This window comes from Budorcas taxicolor, chromosome 19 (assembly GCF_023091745.1).
Source record: "Budorcas taxicolor isolate Tak-1 chromosome 19, Takin1.1, whole genome shotgun sequence".
Taxonomy (NCBI): Eukaryota; Metazoa; Chordata; class Mammalia; order Artiodactyla; family Bovidae; genus Budorcas; species Budorcas taxicolor.
This window is the reverse complement of record NC_068928.1, coordinates 42,133,196-42,156,695: the sequence shown is the minus strand read 5'-3', so window position 1 is coordinate 42,156,695 and position 23,500 is coordinate 42,133,196. Positions and strand designations below refer to the sequence as shown.

Sequence of the window (23,500 nt, the reverse complement as noted above, 5' to 3'; positions counted from 1 at the left end):
ATGGGTTTGATCCCTGGTCTGAGAACTAAGATCTTGCATGCTGCTCAGCAAGGAAAGCTGATTTCCCAAAGGAAAAATGGGTCGCTGTTAGGGGAAGGAGAGAAGATGATGGGTGGACAAAGAATCAGGTGTTCCTTCCCATGGATCTATTTGTGATATTGTGCTAACAGCCATGATATAATATATCTAGCTCTTGATCTGAAACATTTTGCAATTAGTGGGAGAGGCAGATGTTCAAAATAACTCAAAGAGATATTGAGTAAGAGAAGTAAAGCAAAATGCAATGACGATACACTGAAAACAGATTCACCCTGCTTGGGGAATATGGGGAGACTTATAGAGGAAGAGGGCTTTTAAGTTACAATCCTTCACAAAGGGTAGGATTTGAAATACATATTGCTGGAGGGCAGAGACAATATTTTACTTGATTTTTGTGTCACCTCACACCAAACTGTTAACACCTAACCTAACTGTTAGAGCCTAACAGTGTCTCATACATGATTTCATTGGTAAATGTTATTAGGTTGAAAGCATAACAAAAGAACACCGGCCAAAAGCAGAAAAAGGAACTTATGTTGGAAGGTTGCCAAGGTGTCCCATGGACACCAAGGAACTGCTGAGCGGTCAGGCTGGGAAGAGTAGGAATCAGGGGATCTCCAGGGACTTTTGAGAGGGAGATGATGGATGGCCCTCTTGAAAGCACTGACATTAATGGAACTCAGCTTGAAGGGCTCCCAGGCTCTGTGCCTCTCAGTTTCAAATTCCAAATTCCTGGCAGAGAGACTCTGTTTAAGCCAGTAAACATGTGCTCACCCAGGGTTTAATCATCTATGACCGGGAGAATAGGACCATGAAATACAGACATGCCTGAAGGGATCTAGCATATGAATGGGGAGTAGAGGAAGCAGTTCCTAGGAAAGAAGGACTCGTTGTGAGCCAGACAGGACCCAACAGGTCTCTTGACATAGTAGATACTCAGTATGTGTTAAATAAATGAAAGTAGTGATGGGGGACAGGCACAGTCCTCCAGGCAAAGGGAGCAGTGTGTGGAAAGGCAAAGAGGCAGTAACACTGAGGACATGATTGCTGCTGCTGCTGCTGCTAAGTCACTTCAACCGTGTCTGACTCTGTGCAAACCCACAGACGGCAGCCCACCAGGCTCCACGGTCCCTGGGATTCTCCAGGCAAGAACACTGGAGTGGGTCGCCATTTCCTTCTCCAACGCATGAAAGTGAAAAGTGAAAGTGATGTCACTCAGTCGTGTCCGACTCTTCATGACCCCATGGACTGCAGACTTCCAGGCTCCTCCATCCATGGGATTTTCCAGGCAAGAGTACTGGAGTGGGGTGCCATCGCCTTCTCCAGGACATGATTGAAGAACAGTTAATGGAATGATGAGGGGACTTCCATGGAGGTTCAGTGGTTAAGACTCTGTGCTTCCACTGCAGGGAGCGTAGGTTTGATCCCTGGTCAGGGAAATAAGATCTCATATGCTGCATAGCCGGAGAAGGCAATGGCACCCCACTCCAGTACTCTTGCCTGGAAAATCCCATGGACAGAGTAGCCTGGAAGGCTGCAGTCCTTGGGGTCGCTGAGGGTCGGACACTACTGAGCGACTTCACTTTCACTTTTCACTTTCCTGCATTGGAGAAGGAAATGGCGACCCACTCCAGTGTTCTTGCCTGGAGAATCCCAGGGACGGGGGAGCCTGGTGGGCTGCCATCTATGGGGTCACGCAGAGTCAGACACAACTGAAGCGACTCAGCAGCAGCAGCATGCTGCACAGCCAAAAAAAAGAAAAAAGAAAAATTATGGAGTGTTGAAACCTATAAGAGTCTTGCTTTATTTATTTAATATTTTGACCACGTGGCTTTCAGGATCTTAGCTCCCCAAACAGGGATTGAACCCAGTGGAAATGTGGAGCCCTAACCACTAGGCCACCAGAGAATTCCCAAAGGGTCTTATTTTATAGATGAGAACAGAAGGAGTCATTTTAGAGAAGAAGTTGCTGTGGATCTGGAAGAGAAGGTTGTTTGTTTGTACCTTATAAGACTCAGCATAAAATAGTTATCAGAAGAGAAGTGATCTTTGAAGTGCTAGGAACAGATGAGCTAGCCAAGGGAGGGGGGAGTTAGGGAGAGAAGAGGATGGATTGTAAAATTAAAGCAGGCATGCCACCCTTTAAGAAGTTGATGGGATTGGAGGGAACAGCGAAGTAGACTGCGGGATGGTTGGAGAGGGAGAAGAACACCTTACTGGGTGCAGGGCACTTTCATAGGTATTGTCTTAGGTAATTCTGATGCTTATCTGATGTCCTTCTGCTTGGAAAACCCCTGCTCCCTCCCTCTGCTTTGTCTCTACTGGATAATCAGAACTTTCTTTTTTGGAAACTGCTTTTACTGGATAACCATGTCCAACTTGCTTTTTCAAAGATGCCTGTCTGGACCAATGAAATCCTCTCTGCCAGCAATTTAGAATTTTGAGCCTACAGCTGCCAGGAAATTGGAAATTTAATTCCAATCAGATGAACAACAACAAAAAAGTGAAAAAGAATGCTTGAGGACTTCCACGGTGGTCCAGTGGCTGGGAGTCCTCCTGCCAATGCAGGGGACACAGGTTTGATCCCCAGTCTGGGAAGATTCCACATGCTGAGAGGCAACTAAGTCTGTGAGCCACAACTACCGAGCCCACCAGCTGCAATTACTGACCCACGAACTAAGAGCCCGTGCTCTGCAACGAGAGAAGCCACTGCAATAAGAAGCCTGCGCACCACAACTAGAGCAGCTCTCGCATGCCGCAACTGGAGAAAGTCTGTGCACAGCAGCAAAGACCTAGCACAGCCTACATATATATATATGTATATGAATGCTTAAAATGGTAGCATTAAAAAACACCAGCGATCAAAACATTTGGAACCTTCACATACCCTTCTTATTGCCATGGTTAGAGACTGAACATTTCAGTAGCAGCCTCAAGTCAAGTCATGACAAGTGAATGGCTTAGTGGGACGTCCACTTGTGGTGAGGTTCCTGGAATTATAAGGTGTGGTTGTTCAACTCTTTATTGGAATCTGGGAGAGATCTCAGATTCTTTCCAATAAGTTTCCCCCACCCTACTCTTGTTTTTTTAGTGGGGTTTTTTTTTTTTGAGTAAGATTATAGCTAACACTGTATCCTCTTCCATCTTCACAACCTATGAGGTAGGTGCACTCATATTCTCTGTTCTGTAGATGAGAAAACAGGCTCAGAGAGGTTAAGCAACTGACCCAGGGTCACACTGCTGTGTAGCTGGGCTGCCTGAGCCAGGCTCTTATCTGTCATGCTATACACCTAATTTGTATCTTCCAATCAAGAACCCTTTAATGCAAACTTCCTGAGGTCAGAATTAGGTTCCCCATTGAAGATAAGGGTGCTGACACTTACAGAGGTTAAGGAACTGGCCCAGGGTTGCACCATTTATTCTGTGTCAGAGCCAGGATTCAAACTCTGTGTCTCACTTCAGCTCACATCAGCCCTCTAGTTAATGCAACTGCTTCTGTTGACCATTGTGATGGTCAGGGGAGGAAAGACTATCTAGGAGGGTGGAAGAGGAATGATTGGCAGATTCTACAGTCAAGTTAAATAAAATGACCCAGAAGAAGAGATAAGATTTGGTGAGAAAAGGGTCCCTAATGACCTTCAAGAGGACTGTCCTATGGAGAGGAGAGTGCAGAAGCCACCTTGGTGGGGCAAGTGGGGGTGAGGACTTGGGGACCAAGATGGGAAAGGTGGGAGTTACTTGAGGGTCAAGATGGGAAAGACAGAGAATCTGCAGAGACAGAAGGGAAGGAATAAGTGGAAAAGTTCAAGAGAGAGAGGAGAACTGATAAAACCCACAGTGGCAGGGGTGGAACCAAGAGCACTTCCATGCGTTTATTGAGCACCTACTGTGTGTCCTGGAGAAGGAAATGGCAACCCACTCCAGTATTCTTGCCTGGAGAATCCCATGGATGGAGGAGCTTGGTGGGCTACAGTCCACGGGTTGCAAAGAGTCGGACACGACTGAGCGACTTCACTTTCACTTTCACTGTGTGTCCTGCAGGGAGAGACAAGGACGAAGTGAACAGGCAAAATCCATTTTTCCAGAATGGATAGTATAAAGAAGAAGACAGATAGGAAACTGTAACTAGATAAATAAAATGAGGATTATGATAAGAGTTTCAGAGGAAATAGCACATAGAGATAAGACTAAAGTTGCTGGGAGCAACCTTAGGTGGAGGTAATTAGACAAGGTCTTTCTGAGCAGGTGAGACCAGAAGGGTGAGAAGGAACTAGCCATATCAGAGCTACAGAAGGACAAAAAGGGCATATGCAAAGGCCCTGAGGTGGCAATGGACTGGCTGGAATTGAGGGGACAGAAGAGAATTTGGTGGGATAGGTGGGGCCTTGGAGGGAATGGGAAAGGAGAACTCCTTTTTTTCTAAGCCCCATGGGAATGACAGGGCTTCCTGGTGGCTCAGAACCTGCCTGCAATGCAGGAGACATGGGTTTGATCCCTGGGTCAGGAAGATCCCCTGGAGGGGGCCATGGCAACCCACTCCAGTATTCTTGCCTGAAGAATCCCATGGTCAGAGGAGCCTGAAGGGCTGCAGTCGGCAGGGTCACAAAAAGTCAGACTGAAGCAACTTAGCATGTACATGGGAATGACATGGTATGGATGATGTTTTAAGCAGCATAGGAAAAACATTTAGCCTTGAAAATATTGAGTAAGGAGGGCTGTTTTTCAGATAGGAGTGAAGAGAGCTGCTTGCGTGAGGATGCCTGAGAAGCATTTTTGCAGAAAGTAGAAGTCCAAGGAATTCATGTTGCATGGACCTGCCCTTCTCTGTGATTTTGTTTATCTACTTATTTATATTTATTGGCCATACCGCTCAGCATGTGGGATCTTAATTTACCTAATATGAAGAGTAACAAACCATCCCAAAATTTACTGGCTTAACAATCTGGAGGGGAAAAATAACAAAGCTGGAGGTATCATCCTTCCTGATTTCAAACTATAAATTACAAAACCATAGTAATCAAAACAGCACAATACTGGCAGTACCTAGATAAATGAAACAGAATTTAGAGCCCAGAAATAAACCCACACGAAAATGGACAACTAATATTCAACAGAGGAGTAAGGACACACAATGGCGAAATGATAGTCTCTTCAATAGATGTTGTTGGGAAAATTGTACAGCCACATGCAAAAGAATGAAGCTAAACCACTGTCTCACACCATACACAAAAATCAACTTGAAATGGATTAAAGACTTGAATGTAAGACCAGAAACCATAAAACACCTAGAAGAAAACATAGGCAATATGCTCTGTGATGTAAGTCTTAGCGATATCTTTCCAGCTATAGCTCCTTAGGCAAGGGAAGCAAAAGCAAAAATAAACAAATGAGGGAATTTCCTGGCTGTCCTTTGGTTAGGGCTCTTTCACTGCTGGGTGGGTTCAACCCCTGGTTGGGAAACTAAGATCCCGAAAGCTGTTATGGCATGGCCGAAAAAATAAAAATTTGGACTTCCCTGATAAACCAATGGTTAGGGATCTGTGCTTCCAATACAGGGGGCCTGAGTTTGATCCCTGGTCAAGGAACTAGATTTCACATGCCAAAACTAAGGATCTTGCATGCTGCAACTAAGACCTGGCACAGCCAAATAAATAAATATGTATAAATTTAAAAAATAAATAAAAATTTAAAAAAGAAAAACAAATGAAACTGCAACAAACTAAAAACTTCCACACAGCAAAGAAAACCATCAACAAAATGAAAAGACAGCTGACAACCTACAGAATGGCAGACTATGTTTCCAAGTGATATATCCAAGGGGTTAATATCCAGAATACAGAAAGAACTCATATAGCTCAACAATAACAAAAACAAACAATCCAGTCTAATTCCCTGGTAGTCCAAAGATTAGAACTCCGAACTTCCACTGCAGGGGGCCTGGGTTCAATCCCTGGTCAGGAAATTAAGATCTCTTAAACTGAGTGGCATGACCAATAAATAAATTAATTAAGAGTAGAGAAGATGAACGGAGAAGGCACTGGCACCCCACTTCAGTACTCTTGCTTGGAAAATCCCACGGATGGAGGAGCCTGGTAGGCTGCAGTCCATGGGGTCACTAAGAGTCGGACACGACTGAGCGACCTCACTTTCACTTTTCACTTTGATGCATTGGAGAAGGAAATGGCAACCCACTCCAGTGTTCTTGCCTGGAGAATCCTGGGGATGGTGGAGTCTGGTGGGCTGCCGTCTCTGGGGTCGCACAGAGTCGGACATGACTGAAGTGATGCATCAGCAGCGGCAGAGAAGATGAACAGACTTTTTTTTCCAAAGAAGATATACTTACTGATGACCAAACTGGCCTGTGGAAAGATGTTCAACATCATTAACTTCAGGAAGTGCAAATTGGAATCACAATGAAATATCACCTCATGCCTGTTAGCATGGTTATATCAAAAAGGCAAAAAATAACAAGTGTTGGCAAGGATGGGGAGAAAAAGGGCAATGGCACCCCACTCCAGTACTCTTGCTTGGAAAATCCCATGGATGGAGGAGCCTGGTAGGCTGCAGTCCATAGGGTCATGAAGAATCGGACACGACTGAGCGACTCCACTTTCACTTTTCACTTTCATGCATTGGAAAAGGAAATGGCGACCCACTCCAGTGTTCTTGCCTGGAGAATCCCAGGGACGGCAGAGCCTGGTGGGCTGCAGTCTATGGGGTCACGCAGAGTTGGACATGACTGAAGCGACTTAGCAGCAGCAGCAGCACACGTTGTTGGCAGGAATGTAAATTGGTGTAGGCAGGAACGTAAATTTTCCATTATAGGAAAAGTTATGGTGTTGCTCAAAAAATTAAGAGCAGAACTAAAATAATAGTCCAGCAATCCTACTTCTGGGTATTTATCCAAAGAATACAAAAAAACTAATGACAAAGATATGTGCTCCACTATTTTAATTGTGGCATATGTACAATAGCTAGTATGTAGGAACAATCTAAGTGCCCATTAATAGATGAACGAAGTAGATATGGTACACAGACTCACACATACACTGGAATACCACTCAGCCATAAAAAGATGAAATCTTGCCATGTGTAACATGGATGGACCTTGAGAGTATTATGCTAAGTGAAATAAATCAGATAGAGAAAGACAAATACTAAATGATTTCCCTCCTACGTAAAATATAAAAAACAAAAAAAGAAACAGAATAAATGAACCAATCAAACAAGAACAAACATGTAGATACAGAGAACAGAGGAGCGATTACCAGAGGGAAGGGCAAAATGGGTAAAGGGCATCAGCTGTATGATGAAAGATGGAAACTACATTTTTGGTGGTGAGTATGCTATAGGCTGGGGCTTCCCAGGTGGTGCTAGTGGCTGCCTGCCAATACAAGAGACGTAAGAGATCCTGGTTCAGTCCCTGGGTTGGGAAGATCCCCTGCAGGAGGGTACAGCAACCCACTCCAGTATTCTTCCTGGAGAATCCCATGGACAGAGGAGCCTGGCGGGACGCAGTTCACAGGGTCGCAAAGAGTCAAACATGACTGAAGCAACTTCACACACATGCATGCTATAGGCTATAAAGAAATAGAAATAAAATGCACACATGAAACAGTTATACACCAGTTACCTCAATTAAAGGAAAAACCAAACAAATAATCTAGTAGCTTAAAACAATGACAATATTTATTTTGCTTGTGAATGTGTAATTTGGGTAAGGCTCAGCAAAAACAGCTCATTTCTGCTCCATCTGGCCTCCATCTGGCCTCCATCCGGGTGGCTTGAAAGCTGGGGCTGGAATCATATGGAGTCTGACTGACTCACAGTTGGTGCTCGCTGTCACCTAGGCCTTAGCCAGACTGTTAGCCAGAACACTTTCAGGTGGTTGCTGCATGTTGCGTGGGCTTCCCTGTAACGTGGTGGCTGAGTTCCAAGGGTGAGTGTTCCAAGAGAAAGAGTCAGGTGGACACCGTATAGCCGTTTAATTTTTAAAAATATTTATTTACTCATTTGGCTGTGCCAGGGCTTAGTTTTCTGTCAGCATGTCGGATCATCTTAGTTGCAGTCTGCAGATCTTTAGCTGTTCACGAACTCTTAGCTGTGGTATGTGGGATCTAGTTCCCTGACCAGGGATTGAACCCAGACCTCTTGCATTGGGAGCACAGAGTCTTAGCCACTGGACCACCAGGGTAGTCCTGTATCACCTTTTATGACCTAACCTCAGAAGTCAGGCAGCATCATGGCCATTGTATTCTATGTGGAATGAGACTCTACATTTATTACAGATGCAAGAAGTGTCCAAGAATTTGCAGATGTGTTTATAAAGATATGTCCATCCACTATGGACTTGAATGGGCTGGACTTCTGCACTTTGCCCTTATTTATTTGATGGGCGGAGGGTGCAGGCATCAGGTTTTCTCCTCCTTTAGGTCCTTCCTTCCTTGGAGATCCAAAAGGAAGTTTTATCCTTGATATGAAGTCAAGGAAGAACAGCTATTCAGGCTGTCCAACTGAACACACTTGGGTTTGAATCTGACTGTCATTTACCAGCTTTGTTCTTGGGTAAGTCAACCTTATGGTAAGCCTCATTTTTCTAATTTGTAAAATCAGAGTATCATGGAGCTATTTTAAGGATGAAATGAATTAATAGATGAGTTGCATAATACAAGCTCAGAAGCAGTAAATAGCAATAGTAAACACTCCACGTGTTAGCTATTGCTAATATGATTATTCAACACTTGTTGATTAATATTTCATAAACTCAGGCTTAGGTGAGTTCTGGGCTAGATGCTAGAATTATGAAAGTGAGTATGAAGGGATTCAGGTCTCCAGAAACCAAAAGCTTAGAGGAGATGTTTTCAAGCTTATGGACAAAGGAGGCAGCCAGGCCTGATTCTCATTCTGAGTTTGCATGTAGTCTCTGTGGGACCTTGGACCAGTCTTTCAACTTTCTCTGCCATAGTTGCCTAGCTGAAAATGAGAAATGTAACAGTACCCACCTCACTGGGTTTTGGTGAGGGTCAAATGAGATAATCTATGTAAAAAGCTTAGCACAGTTCCTAGAAAACGGTGATTGTTTTATAAAAGTTAATTATTAATTTTATTTACCAGGAAGTAGGCTAACAAATGGATTCATTGGAGTCCAAGGTGGAGAATGCTAAACTAGATGGGGAAATAACCTGTTAAAGGAATCCAGGAGAAGAGATTAGCTTTGCCAGGAAGAGTCTTGGAAAGCCCAGAGGAGGTGATGCTGGAACTGGACTTTGAAGAATGAGTAAGAGTTTTCCAGTAGGGAATGAGGAAAGAGAAGATATTCCAGTTGGAGGCAAGGGGATTTGCAGAGGCGTAAAGTTACAGAAGTTGTTTGGAGGAGGGTAATAAAGTCAGTGTAGGAGCTTCAGGTGTTTAAGATGGAGGGGATGAGATTGGAAAAGGGCGTTCAGGTCAAAGCATTGGCTCAGGTGAGAGAAACTTCTGTCTTCAAGCCATGGGGGGCTCTGTGGTATGGAGAAAGGCCAGTGGCTGCACTGGAGAGAGGTTTCATAGGTGAAACAGATAGATTCAGGGGTAGATTTTCTCTGTGAATTGAGAGGAGGGCAGTGAGGGAAACAAAGGTCAGCAGAGGAGTCTGGAAGGAGGGCAGGGTTCAGGTGGATGGAACAAAGTTGTGAGATGTAGATTCTAAAAACCTGGCTCTGGGGACTTCCCGAATGGTCCAGTGGCTAAAACGCTGCACTCCCAGTGTACGGGGTCCAGGTTTGACCCCTGGTCTCCATCCCTGGTCAAGGAACTAGATGCCGCATGCCACAACTGAAGAGCTCACATGCCGCAACTGAGGGAAAAAAAGACCTTGCCACGAAGACCCAGGGCAGCCCAATAAAGAAATAATACTTTAAAAGTAATAAATATAATACATAATAAAAACCTGGCTCTGAACCCACCTGGTATATCTCTGAGTATCTGTGATCTTGAGATGATCATACTATTTCTATCATAATTTCCTATCAGTGGATAATATAGCCTCTCTCTGCCACATATAATTGTTGTGAGAAACAAGAGTGTATCAGTAAGAAATATATAAATATCAGCCCCTATGTTATTAAGGAGGTAGTCAACTGCATGGGAAAGCACAGCTGAAGCAGAGTTTAGGTGAGGTGGAAGGTGGAGGATCTGCCCTGAAGGGAAGATTAAGATAAATGCAGTCACACACACATACACACACTACAGACAAATATAGCAATTTCCAAGCTGGGCTGGGTCTATGGGAGAGCAATAGGAAACTTGCAGCCCCACCAGGAAAGACACTACCATTTACGCTATAGATGCTCTCACCTCTTTATTTGCATATATGGTGGTCCAAAGGTCTAAACTAGGGAACCAGAAGAATTTGTGAGTAAAATGTCATGCTGTGTATTTCTGGGACTGGAGTCCATAGTCTCCAACAAACTCTCAGATTCCCCAAAGGTTAGGAGTCATTGATTCTCCCACCAGAAATTAATAAGAATAGCTATCCTTGGCGAGAAGGACTGGTGGGGGAAGCAGGCATATTTTCAGTTTTAATTTTCACGTTTTCTGAACTGTCTGAATTTTCTAACCACAAACATGTGTTAGTTTCATTGAAAAAGCTGTCATCAAGGTTTATTTGGGTGTTGAGATAACAGGCCCTTTTTAGATTTCATCTTTAATACCTCTTTGTACTAAACAAACACTAATAGCTGTTATTTTAAAAAACCCTAATAGTCTTACACACACCCACTATAATGCAAAGAACATCTATTATGTGAGGTGAAATGTCTACATTTCCTATTAACTACTGGTTAATGCAGTAAAACTTTCATTCGAAGTAGATGAGGCGAAAAAGATAAAGGCACGCAATTTCAAGTATTTCAACTCAGACGCATAAAAACAATGTGTATACGTGTCATTCTTCATTGGTACTGTCTCCTTATTCCCTTGAACCGGCCAATGTGCGAGCCGTTGGCCTTTGATGCTTGAAGCGACGGAACGAAGGGCAGGGTTAAATCCACTACCTTCTCCCCACGCACTCTAGTAATTACTCTATTTCCACGTCATGTTTCCGGGTGTGTGTGTCCCGACTCACGCAGAAACTGAAGTTCAAAGCAGGCGGGAGTCACCCATGTTCTTTTTGCTGTCCCCAGAAACCCATTTCGGGCGTTGGGCCCCTAAAGGATCTGGCGACACCTGAGGACTGTCTAACTGGCTGATTCCCACGTGGTAAGTGCTCCCAACCTTGCCCCCACGTGGTGCCAAGGGCCGGGAAGAGGGAGAGCAGGCAGAAGGGAGCCGCATCAGGGGCATTTAAAGTGTCTTGACGTCACGCACTGCCAGGAACTCAGCTGAGTTTTCAGCAGGACATTCCAGTCATCTTCCCTCCCTCCCCCCGGGCTCCTCTGCCCAGGGCCTCGGTTCTTCCCCAGTTGTGGCGGAGGGAGGAGCCCTAAGAGTCGGAACAGCCAGGACAGGGGCGTTCCCAGCCTTGTATTGGCTCCGCCCTTCCTCCCAGAGGCTCTCTTCATTGGCCAGTGGGTGGGGCTTCGGATGTAGAGTATGCTCAGCAGGGCTTCTGGGTGGCCGAGAAAACTGGTCATGTTATGAATTATACATGAGCGGCGTGCCTAGGCCAAGCGGGGGCTGGGCGGGGATTGGCTGGAGGGGCTGTAATTCAGCGGTTTCCGGAGCTGCGGCGGCGTAGACGGGGAGGGGGAGCCTGGGGTTCCGACGTCGCCGCGGAGGGAGACAGGCCGAACCGGATCCCTGACGAGCACCCCAGCTCCGCGCTCTCCCCGCTTCTGCCAAAGGAGACTCCGCGGCCTGAGGGAGCCCCGCGGCCCGCACCCCGGCGCAAGCGCAGCCCCGGCCAGTCGGGCCTCAGCCCGAGCAGCAGGTGAAGGGGGTTTAAGGGTGGGGCTGCCCCCCGACGGCCTCCAGGCCTGGGCATCCCGGGGGAGGAGGGGCGCCCTGGGAGCTTCTGGGGTGTTTGGGGGAGTAGTGAATGGAAACTTCAGTGGCGTCAGGGGGATACGAGGAGACACGGAGAGTCGCTGTGAAGGGACAGTTTCCCGGGATGACAGGAGCCGACCTCTGAAGGGACGGGGTGCGCTGGAAGGAAGTTTCATTCTTTGGAAAAAGGGGAGACGCAGAGGAAGAGAGAGAATGGACTGGAGGGGGAGGACCGTGGGGCGAGGGTACTCTAGGGTGGGGGGGCAGGAGCGAGGGACAGCCCCCCAACTTCCTGCTCCCTGGGGCTCTGGGGACGTTCCGGCCACGGGAGCGACTGTCACGCCGGCGGAGATCACGGAGGGGGGGTGGTTGGCAAGCGCCTCCTCCCCGCCCCTCGGCGGGGCCCGGCGTCTCCCGGCTGAGCCACTTCCTCCGCCTTGCCCTGTTCCTGCTCCTTTAGGAGCCAGCTGTGCCCCCCTGGAGGAGGTAGGAATAGGTGTCTTCCCTTACAGCCTTGCGGGCTGTTTGGTTATGGGTAGGATTATTGCATAAGATTCAAGTTTCCTGTAGGGAAATTGACAGCCTTGTACTCTTTCTAAACTCCCCCCAGCCTTTTTCTGGGGTAAAGTCGTGTTTCCCTTCTCCCTCTTCCAAAAAAAATCCAAATAAAACCCCCATCAACCCAGCTCTAAAGAGAAATAAACCTTTTTCCTCCTTGACATTGTTCTTTTATAACCACCTGGTAAACTTGGCCAGAAGATAAATAATTGAGCCCTTGCGTTTACTGGATTGTGGTGTTGCTTAATTGCATAGGACAGAATGAACCAATCCAGAGTGGGAGTTTTCTGTCTCAGAGCCAAGATCTTGGGTAAATGCGGAGAGAGAAACAAAGACAGGCTGGCCTTGGCAAAGCCATGTGTGCAAACTTTACCTGTGTTTGGGGGTGTGGTTGCACTTCAGTTAGCTTAATTCAAACCGTCACATGAGTGGTTTTTTCCATGTTTAGTCCACATCTTTCTGTTATATCAAGTGGATGCATGATATTGACACACTTATTCTTATTAAAAATGTATATAATGTGTCCTTGCTGGTTGGTTAAATAAATAAAGGGCATATTTATTCTGTGTGTGGGTTGTAATTTTTTGGTTGGCTGAGCTAATACAGCATTGATTTGAAGAAATCAGAACTGTAAATTATCTCAATCTTTTATATGTGGATTTAGACTGTTATGACTTGATTTAGCCAATTTTATGTTTTATATCAAATATGTCTGTACTCCCTGAGTCAGCACATTTATTTCCTTGTTACATGTGCCAGGCTGAGCAATGGCACCCCACTCCAGCACTCTTGCCTGGAAAATCCCATGGACGGAGGAGCCTGGTGGGCCGCAGTCCATGGGGTCGCTAAGAGTTGGACTCGACTGAGCGACTTCACTTTTACTTTTCATTTTCATGCATTGGAGAAGGAAGTGGCAAGCCACTCCAATGTTCTTGCCTGGAGAATCCCAGCGATGGGGGAGCCTCGTGGGCTGCCGTCTATGGGGTCGCACAGAGTCGGACACGACTGAAGCGACTTAGCAGTAGCAGGCTGAGCTACTAGTAAAATTTTTGCAGTGACATTTGCACAGTGGGATGGAGGAAAGAAGTCTTTAATACCAAAAAAAAAAGAAATTGTAGGTGCTAGAGGCTTTTTTTGTGTGTATTTATTATTTATTTATGGCTGGATAGGGTCTTAGTTGTGGTGTGTGGGTTCAGTTGCCCTGAGGCATGTGGGATCTTAGTTCCCCCACCAGGGATTGAACCTGACTCCCCTGTATTGAATGTGCAGATTTCTTAACCACTGGACCACAAGGGGAGTCCCTGAGGCTTGACCTTAATCTCTATATTTGCTAGCATATCTACCTCAAAGAACCACTAGAAAATTCATAAATCTTCTATCTTTATATGTAGTTCTTTTGGGAAGAATAGCCATCTAGAAATATCCATAGTTATGACTTGACCCACAAAGGGTAGATAGTTCATGTAACCTTAACTCTGCTTTGAAGATAAGGAAATTGAGGTGTAAGGAATGAGACACTTGCCCAGGCAGCAACATACCATAGTGATGGAGCTTGTACCTTCTGTATATTTTGTTTGCTTTTGACTATCTATGCTTAAGTATTAGGTCTTAATTTAGAGTGACTGTAGGCCCTACTGGGAAAAGTGTCAGTGAAATTCTAACACATACCTAGACCGTCAATATCGTATAAGACTCCAAGGGAGATATTTAAAATAAACAGGTGAGTCCCGTTTAGGTTATTACAGAATATTGAGCGGCATTACCTGTGCTATACAAAAGGTCCTTTTTGATTATCTCTTGTAAAATAGCAGTGTGTACATGTCAGTCCCAAACTCTCACTCTCCTTCCCCTCAGGTAACTTTTTAGTCTGCATAATTTACCATCAGAATTTAGCTAGTTGCTAATGGAAAGAGAGATTTACTGAGGCAGGTTTGTAGGTGAAGGACAGTCATGACCTAAATGTCATTTAAACCAAAGTGTCTTGTGGCTTAATCAGTGGTCATTTGTATCTCCAGAAGGTTACTCTTTCCTCCTGCCACTGCATGTCATGACTTTCAGATGGTGAGACAGGGCAGAGGTGGTGGCCATCATTCCAGAGGCTGAGTCCAGCACCTTTAAACCTTATGGCTTTCTCAGAGGTGATGTACAGATCAACAAATATTTACTTTTTACACCTTTGTGAAAGTTGTTATGAGGAACAAGATACCTTGTTCACAGACCTTGCAGTCTACTGCGACAACTTCATCAATTTCTTATCCATGTAATGCAACTTGATTTCCTCAAAGAGATGGTGAGACTATAAGCCCATCCTTTCCAGCAAGGTAACTGTTACATGTTTTAAAACATATAGCACAGATTTAGAACATTTCCCTTATCACAGAGTGGAATGCTTCGCTGTTGGACAGTGCTTCACTAAGCGCTACAGGTCTTCAGAAGGAGGAGAGGTTATGAGTTGTCTAGAAGTCTTCTTGCCAGAGGAGAGATTTGATCTGAGACCCACATAATGGTTGGCATTTGACTGATGTAAAGAATTCGGGGTGAGGAGGTATGGTGATACAGCACAGACCCAATTCTAGTAGATTAGCAAAGTAAATGGAGGAGGAATAAGAGGTCTTGAATGCAAGGTCAAGGAGTTTAAAGATTTTTGAAGCCAAATATTGATGTTTAATTATGGAGTGCCTACTACATGCCTGACTTTGGTTAATTGGTATAAAGTAAATGGGTATGTGTGACCTCCACCCCAGGGAAGTTGTCATTGAAGATGACCGTGTAAACTGGACCAGCACCCAAAAAGAGGGGTCCGGATTTTGCAGATTTGTGTGATTAAGTGCAGAAGTGCGTTTTTTTTTTTTTTTAATGAGGATTTTTAACTGGCTATACATGTCCACTCATATTTTCTGTCTTCCATATTAAAAAAAATTTTACCTTAACTTTTGGGTCGTGTGTGACAACCAGCCAAAGAACACTCGAAGGACATGTCCAGATCCTAGAGAACTCCTGGTGTCCTGGAGCAGCCTTGGTGAGATCCAGCAGAATGACATCCCTGGGCTATCTCAATCTGTGTTGGTTATGGTGAAAAAACTAACATTGTGGTTGTTACACACTTGTTGCAAGGAACCTTGGGTTACAATGGGGCCGTTTTGTCAGGATGGTTTTATGGTACTTTGGTAGTGAGTTGTTTGAAATAACTCCAGGTTTTGAAAGGAATAGCATATGCAAGAAAGGATTTCTATTATGTTCAGTTTTCCTATATCATATTATTAATATCACAACTCTTAGTTCAGATCAACAAGCATTTATGTAATGAGAGTCAGTTATGCTAGGCAGGATCCAAGGATAATGCAGTATGGTCCCTGTTTCACGGAACCGGAAGTGGTATTATAGGGGCCAGGGTATGTGCTTCGTCAGTAGGGACTTAGGGGTGGGAAGATGACAGCACTGTGGTTCAAAGGTCAGACTCTGGAGTCCAACACAATCTGGGATTGGATCCTATATCTGCCACTTCTTAGTCAGAATCTGAACCTCAGTTTTCTTATCTATGAAAGGAGAGGCTAACAGTGTATATCTCCTAGTGCTATTGAAGACTCCAGGAGGTGATGCTGGTAAAATACTTAGCATAAGCCTGGTGTACAGTAAGAACTCGCTAAATCTAAGTTTTTATTAAATGTCTAATAAAAGAGATCAGTTCTTTTTAGGGATGAGAGAGAAAGGCTTTATTATAGAAGGGTATTCACGTGGGAACACATGATTAGGGTTTTATAGGATGATTAGGAATTCTCCCAACAAAGCTGACTTGGTGAATAGCTGTATTCAAGGCTGAGGGAACATGAGCGTGCAGAGGCTTAAAACAGAGTGGTGTGTTCAGGGAGCTATAAGTGGAAGTTCTTAATTTAGGAGAACTGAGGAGAAAGGAAGCTGACTCTCAGCCCTTCTGTTAATAATTGGGTTCAGATGTTATTGTTTTTTTTTCCTTGTTTATAAAAGTAATGCATGCTATTGTAAAGAAATTTAAATTTGTCGAAATAGAAACTATGTATTTTTTTAATACATGTCTTATTAGTTTGGTGTGTGTTTCTCCAGCTATTTTGCAGCTGCTTCTACCTACCGATTTATCTTGGACAAATTTATTGCAAATTTCTTTCTAATAGCCTAATGAAAAAGTAATAAGAAAGGCAGACCTGGCCCCAAAGTAAAGTTTAGATTGTCTGGTTTCCTTTCTGCTAAAACTTCCCCCCTCCATCCTTAAGAATAGATGACTTTCCTAATCACTGAACTTTTCCCTGACCTTTGACTTTTTAACTACATCAAACATGAGCTTTCCTAAGGTAACTGTTACTGTAGTGTCGAAATGTTTGGGTGAGGTGAGTTTGAGGATTTCATGATCCACAGCTGTGATAGGAGTCAAAAGAATGGCAATGAGGTCAAACTTCCTGGGCTTTTATCCCAGATCCAGCACCTCTTAGATCTTGGGTCAGTTGCTTTAACTTCTCCGGGTTTCACTTTCTCTGTCGAGAAAGTGCAGATACCAGATCCGATTGTAAGGGATTTGTGAGGATTGAGCAAGATAACGTATGTGAAGCACTTTGCACAGAACCTGGGAGATAGCTAAAAGTGGAGTGCTAATAATTGCTATTATTAAAAACCACAGTATGTAACTATAAAGTCACACCAGTTATGATCTGCGGTAGCCTTTCATGTCCCAAAGGAAAGATGGAGTAATCAGGAGCTTCTAACCTAATAGGAAAAAAACTAAATGAATAGGGAGCAGGGGGATTTACACTGTGGTGGAGGAGATGGAGGCTATCACGCAAAAGGAACAGGGCACGCTTACACGGATGCCTTTGTCAGACGGATGTCTCTCTACATCTTCTGATGGTGGCCCATTTATTTGAAGTAATATTCAACACATGAGATTTTTATGGCCACTTAGGAATGTAAACAGTCCCTTGGAGTTCTTGATACAAAAAGTACAGATAACACGAAAGGTTTGAGGGGTGGGGGACTCAGGCAAGGAAGGTGGGCCAGCACACAGCTTGGGGATGAGGCCACAGCTTGGGGGTGAGGCTGCACCCTAAGTGGAGTGAATAAGCCTATGAGGCCAGGAGGGGATTTGTTCTTTCACATCTGTGCTATGTGAGTGCGTGTGTTTTCATTGGAGGAGTCGAGCTTTACTTTCCTGTCCTGTAACTTTCCTTTGCAAACGAAAACTCAAAACAGCCTTGTGGTTTAAGAAGAGCCACTCAGCACCTCCATGAAACAGATTCTCTTGCACCAGCTCTCCGGTTTGGGGTCAGAGAAGGCCGAAGAGAAAAGGCCTGCCGCTGTTTGTTGGCCGAATGTGGGGCGGGAGGAAGCCAGCAGAGTTTGAAAGAGAAAGTAAACCTTCTGGTAAATAAATGGCTTCCCTATTGTGGGGGAGGAGTGCAAATTATTAGGGGGATGTTTGGGTAGTTTTTGTAGAAGCCATTTCTGAAAACTGATTGAGATGATTGAGGGTGAGCCCGATTTAGGGAAATCCTGCCTGGCCTGCTGTGAACCCACTGTTATTCCCACTTTGTTGATTGATTTTATTAGTTTGTGGCAGCCTAACCTCCCCGTCTTGTTAGAATTGGAGGATCTGAGTGTGACTTTGAGCACCTGCTTAGTAAAAGCTTCCTGAAATGCTTGTTTTTTGCTTCTTTTCTAATGTTCATTTTGTTTTTACTTTTAAGCGAACACTTTTTATGACAGAAGCTAAAATCATGAGACTTTCCCTTTGTTCTTTCCTCCCCCTCCCACCTCCAGTCCACCCAAACGTCATCCTCAAAACCTCAAAACCCAGATGTTAGCTGTGTAATTACCTCTCCTCTAAACCAAGCAAAGTGCAATCTTGCGTTGAGTTGGCATTAAAATCGTCAGCCTTTGAATTTCTTTCTACTTGTGGTTTAGATACAATAAATATTTAATCTCAGACTGACTTTGCCTGACAAATCAGCCTTGTATTTGGGCCTCTTTTTATCAATAGGTTTAGAGAAAGAAAACTTATTGAAACAGTAACCAAAATAAAACGTAATTAGAGTGGTCACTGTCTTATGCATCAGGGCAGGTGGAATAATCAAAGCCAAATCTCAATATTTGTTCTTTTTTATTACCTCATATTTAATTTGAACAAATGCATATATATCAAAATTTATTCTTAATTCCGTGTGTTATTACCCTTTCGACTCGAGTACATAAATAAGTAGATAGAAGCACCTGGGACGCCCTATGGTCCTGATTACTATGTTGAAGAATCCTAGGTTCGTGGAGCCATCTAAGATTCCTGTTTCTCAAATGTACTGCTGTGGTGCTGAATGTTGATAGGGCGGGAGTGGCAAGGGGAGGCTGTCCCTATAGGGGGAAAGGGGTGGGGGATAGGTGAACTCTGTCCTTCCCACTTAATTTTAGTTTGAACCTAAAATTGCTCTTAAAAGTCATTTATTAATTTAAAAACAATCCTGCAGAAATGACTGTGTCCTGGGTCAGAAGTGCCCCCTATACAGCTGTGTGATTCCAATGACTTCCACCACTGGATTCCCTAAACTTGGCAAAGAGAGTGGCTTTCTTTTACCATTATCTCCCAAGTAATGGAGAATGCTACTAGAAGTGGGGCATCCAGAAAATCCGTACAGTCTCTGGATGAACCTGCTTCCCCTTTCCTTAGGAGAGATGAATGCTAGTCTGAACTACAGATTTTCAGCAAGAATGTATCAGTTTTGTTTTTCAGTTCCAGACTAGTTTTCTTATTTTAGGGGGGAGGAGGAGTTTAATCAGTACAGTAAATGGAAAGTCTCCCCTTCATCTTATCCTCTGAACTCTCTCTCCCAGGGACAGCTAGGTGCCTATTTCTTACTTTATCTTTCCAGAATGATCATGTGTGATATACAGGCAAACATGTTATTCTTTCTCTTTTTTTTTTCCTTCCACAGACAGTAGCAAATTATACCTGTAACTCAGTATCTTTTTGAAGACACTTTGTTTATCTTAGAAGATACTCCATGTGAATATGTTTATATCTGCCTCATGTTTTTAAGATGCATATAGTGTGCATTTAGGGTGGGATGAAATACTCAGTTTTGTGATCTCACATAGAAGAACTTGGAGGAGGAAAAAAAATTACAATTTATTTATTTTTAAATCATTTTTGAATCATCGTAGTCTTCTAGGCTACGGATGTCATAATTCATCTAATGATAGGCAGAGATTGCGAATCTAAAGACAAAATGATGTTGTGGTAGGTATCATCATGTTTGTCTTTGGGGCTTCCCTGGTGGCTCAGACGGTAAAGCGTCTGCCTGCAATGCAGGAGACCCGGGTTCGATTCCTGGGTCGGGAAGATCCCCTGGGGAAGGAAATGGCAATCCACTCCAGCACTCTTGCCTGGAAAATCCCATGGACGGAGGAGCCTGATAGGCTACAGTCCATGGGGCTGCAAAGAGTTGTCTTTAGACACAGATAAATAAATCTGTACCTGTATACTTTTAGTGGGCTTCCCTGGCTGCTTGCTCAGCTGGTAAAGAATCCATCTGCAATGCGAGAGACCTGGGTTCAATCCCTAGGTTGGGAAGATCCCTTGAAGAAGAGAAAGGCTACCCACTCTAGTATTCTGGTCAGGACAATTCCATGGGCTGTATAGTCCATGGGGTTGCAAAGAGTTGGACACGACTGAGTGACTTTCACTTTTGCTTTCATAATTTTAACGTTTTAATCATAACATGCATACTGTTTATTTATTTATTTATTTTGGTTGTGCCAAGTGGCTTGCAGCATCTTAGTTCTCCAAGCAGGAATCGAACTAGCACCCTCAGCAGTGAAAGCATGGAGTCATAACCGCTGGGCAGACAGGAAGCTCTCCTATACACACTATTTAGAAATGTAGCTTTTCAGTTGACAGAGTGAACATTTTCCCCTTTAAAGGTAAACTTTGTTTTGTTTCTGGCCGCATTGTGTGGCTTGCAGCATCTTAGTTCCCCTGACCAGGGGTTGACTCCGGGTCATGGAAATCCTCGCCACTGGATTAGGAATCCTAATCACTGGAATCCTAACCACTAGGCTACCAGGGAACTCCCTAAACATAAACTTTAATTCTGGGGAGAAGTCTAGCTACATCATTAAATATGAAACTCCAGTGTGTGCCTGTCACTTGCACAGGTAGGAATTGTTGCACACTTTCACTCCCCAAATTTTTAAAACTTACTGTTCATATACCTATGATACCAGGACCCAGCTTCCATTAATCTCAATCACTCCATCCCTGAATCACAACAGACTTTTGTCTAAGTTCCCCTTGTTCCTTTGGCAAGTGAAGACATAGTTTTTGTTTTTGTATTGTTCCTGGATGGGTCAGGAATATTCCCTGGAGGAGGGCATGGCGAACCATTCCCTTATTCTTGCCCACAGAATCCCATGAACAGAGGAGCCTGGCAGGCTACAATCCATAGGGTTGCAAAGAGTTGGACATAACTGAAGTGACTTAGCACACACACATGGATGGGTTGCTCCCTGATCCTTCTGTTTGAGTTGCCTAGTAGCAATTTGCAGAGTGTGGTCCACAGTGGGTCTCTGAAATCCTTTCAGGGTAGGTCTTTGAGATTAAAACTATTTTTATAACATTATTTTTATTTTTTTAATTAGTTGGCATTTGTATTTATACTATTAGTCCTTGTACTCAGTGCACTTTCAGGGGAATCCATGATAAAACAGTAAACAATATTAATTTCATTCTCTCTCGGCTCTTGATGACTTTTTTTTTTATGGTTTTTTGATACTCTGTAGTGAAATGGCCCAGAGAAGGCAATGGCAACCCACTCTGGTACTCTTGCCTGGAAAATCCCACGGATGGAGGAGCCTGGTAGGCTGCAGTCCATGGGGTCGTGAAGAGCAGGACAGGACTTCACTTTCACGTTTCACTTTCATGCATTGGAGAAGGAAATGGCAACCCACTCCAGTGTTCTTGCCTGGAGGATCCCAGGGAGAGGGGAGCCTGGTAGGCTGCCATCTATGGGGTCGCACAGTCAGACATGACTGAAGCGACTCATAGACGGCAGCCCACAGCAGCAGTGAAATGGCAGGGCTGCAGAAAGCACTTCTGCTGCAAAGAAGTCTGGTGGAATAGCACTTGTGGAATTGAGTTGTAATCTCAAACTAGCTGCTTTTTTTCACGAAGCACCATTCTTACTTGAAAGAATGATGGACAGACCAACAGGGATATTGATATTTTCTCAAAAATGAAAGGAGGGAAGCTTTTTCTTCAAGGAAAACAACCGACATTATTTGTTGCCGATGCTTTAGAGTGGAAATTAAGAGTTTGAGAAGCTGATATCTACTACTGTGTGTTTGACAGCTTCTCAGTATTCATGTAATTTTTTGGTAACGTGGTTTTGTGATAGTTTATAATAAATTATGTTGGTATTTGAAGGTCTGCATGTCTCTGAAATAGTGTTTTACAGATAGTTGATGCATGGCATTACAAAATCATGCATGAAAACATTCCATTCAAAATGCAAGATAGACTAATGGATTTTAGTGTAACTGTGTATGAAGAGTTCATTGCCATGGTTTCAGAATCTACATTGCCTCTAACCTTGAAGAAACTAGTACTTGTCAAGTTTTGATGTAGTATTAAATAATGTCCAAAGTTATCTGCAAAGATTCTTAATATACTGTCCTTTCTTTTCCAGTGAGTGTGAGGCCAAAATTTCTTCCTACATTTCAACCAGAACAACATACTGCAACAGGTTGAATGCAAAAACAGAGCTGTGAGAATCCAGCTGTCTTCTAAGCCAGAGATTAGAGAAATCATTAGAGAAGCTTCCAAAACCTTAACAATGTCACGCTTTCCACTAAATTTTTTTAAAAATAAGTTGTTTTTCATAAAGATGTTATTTATGTAATAGGTTTATTTTTTAAATAAATTGATAAATATATTCTAAATTTCAGTTTTAGTTTGTAATACAGTAAACATTGATATACCTCCATAAACAAATGTTCCTTCAGATCCTCAATTTTTAAGGGGGTCCTGAGAATAAAAAGTTTGAGAACTGCTGATCGACAGGTTTTAGCATAAGAACTCCTTGAATAGCTGTTGAAGAAAGAAAAAAAAGATTCTATGGTTCTGTTCCAGAGAGTCTGGGTTAGTAGATCTAGGGTTATTTTTAACAAACAGCCAGTGTTCTGATACTGGTGGTCCTTGGTGTGAGAAAGCTGCTCTGAAGGTTCAGAAGTTATAAGTCTTCAGATTAATGAAGTCATATCCACAGGGTTTAGAAATCATTGTTTTGGGGATAAAAGTAAATGGTAGCCATGTGGTCTTCCAAGGAAAAATGCTTTGCAGATTTCTTTTTATCCTGTTTGTTCTTAGTATTTGTGGATCTGAATATTAATAAAAGGGGGATTATAGTCATAATAAATAGTAATAAAGAATCGCTTGGCCAAATTAGAGTTCGATTTGGTTTTATTGATAGGCCACCCATGAACATATTAAGATAGTTTCTGCAGGCTTGGGTTAATTTCTAAAGACAGTTCTGGTTAAGAATTGTCTTTAAATTCTATAAGAAGTGTTCTGTTTCAGACATGTCTTTAACGTTAGTATATATGTGTAACATAAGTAAAGCTCTCATTTTCCTTCTTATAATTGGTTGTATTACAAATTCAAAGAGAAGTTTACTTGTCAGAGATAATACAGCAGAGGTAAGACTTCAAAACATATGTCTCCACTCAGTTCAGTTCAGTTGCTCAGTCGTGTCCGACTCTTTGCGACCACATGAATCGCAGCACGCCAGGCCTCCCTGTCCATCACCAACTCCCGGAGTTCACTCAAACTCATGTCCATTGAGTCGGTGATGCCATCCAGCCATCTCATCCTCTGTCGTCCCCTTCTCCTCCTGCCCCCAATCCCTCCCAGCATCAGAGTCTTTTCCAA

General features: G+C 43.6%; 1 protein-coding gene across 4 annotated transcripts in view; it reads left to right on the top strand.

The window, feature by feature from the left end:
- The first annotated feature begins 11,724 nt into the window (after positions 1-11,724).
- The window catches only part of STAT3 (signal transducer and activator of transcription 3), a 75,013-nt gene continuing 63,237 nt past the window's right edge, over positions 11,725-23,500 (top strand). For 3 of the 4 annotated variants that reach the window (XM_052658138.1, XM_052658136.1, XM_052658137.1), the window contains exon 1: positions 11,815-11,947. The gene's annotated coding sequence lies outside the window, so the exon portion shown is untranslated. Of the gene's footprint in view, positions 11,948-23,500 lie in introns of all 4 variants that reach the window. The other variant, XM_052658139.1, reaches the window with a different exon arrangement.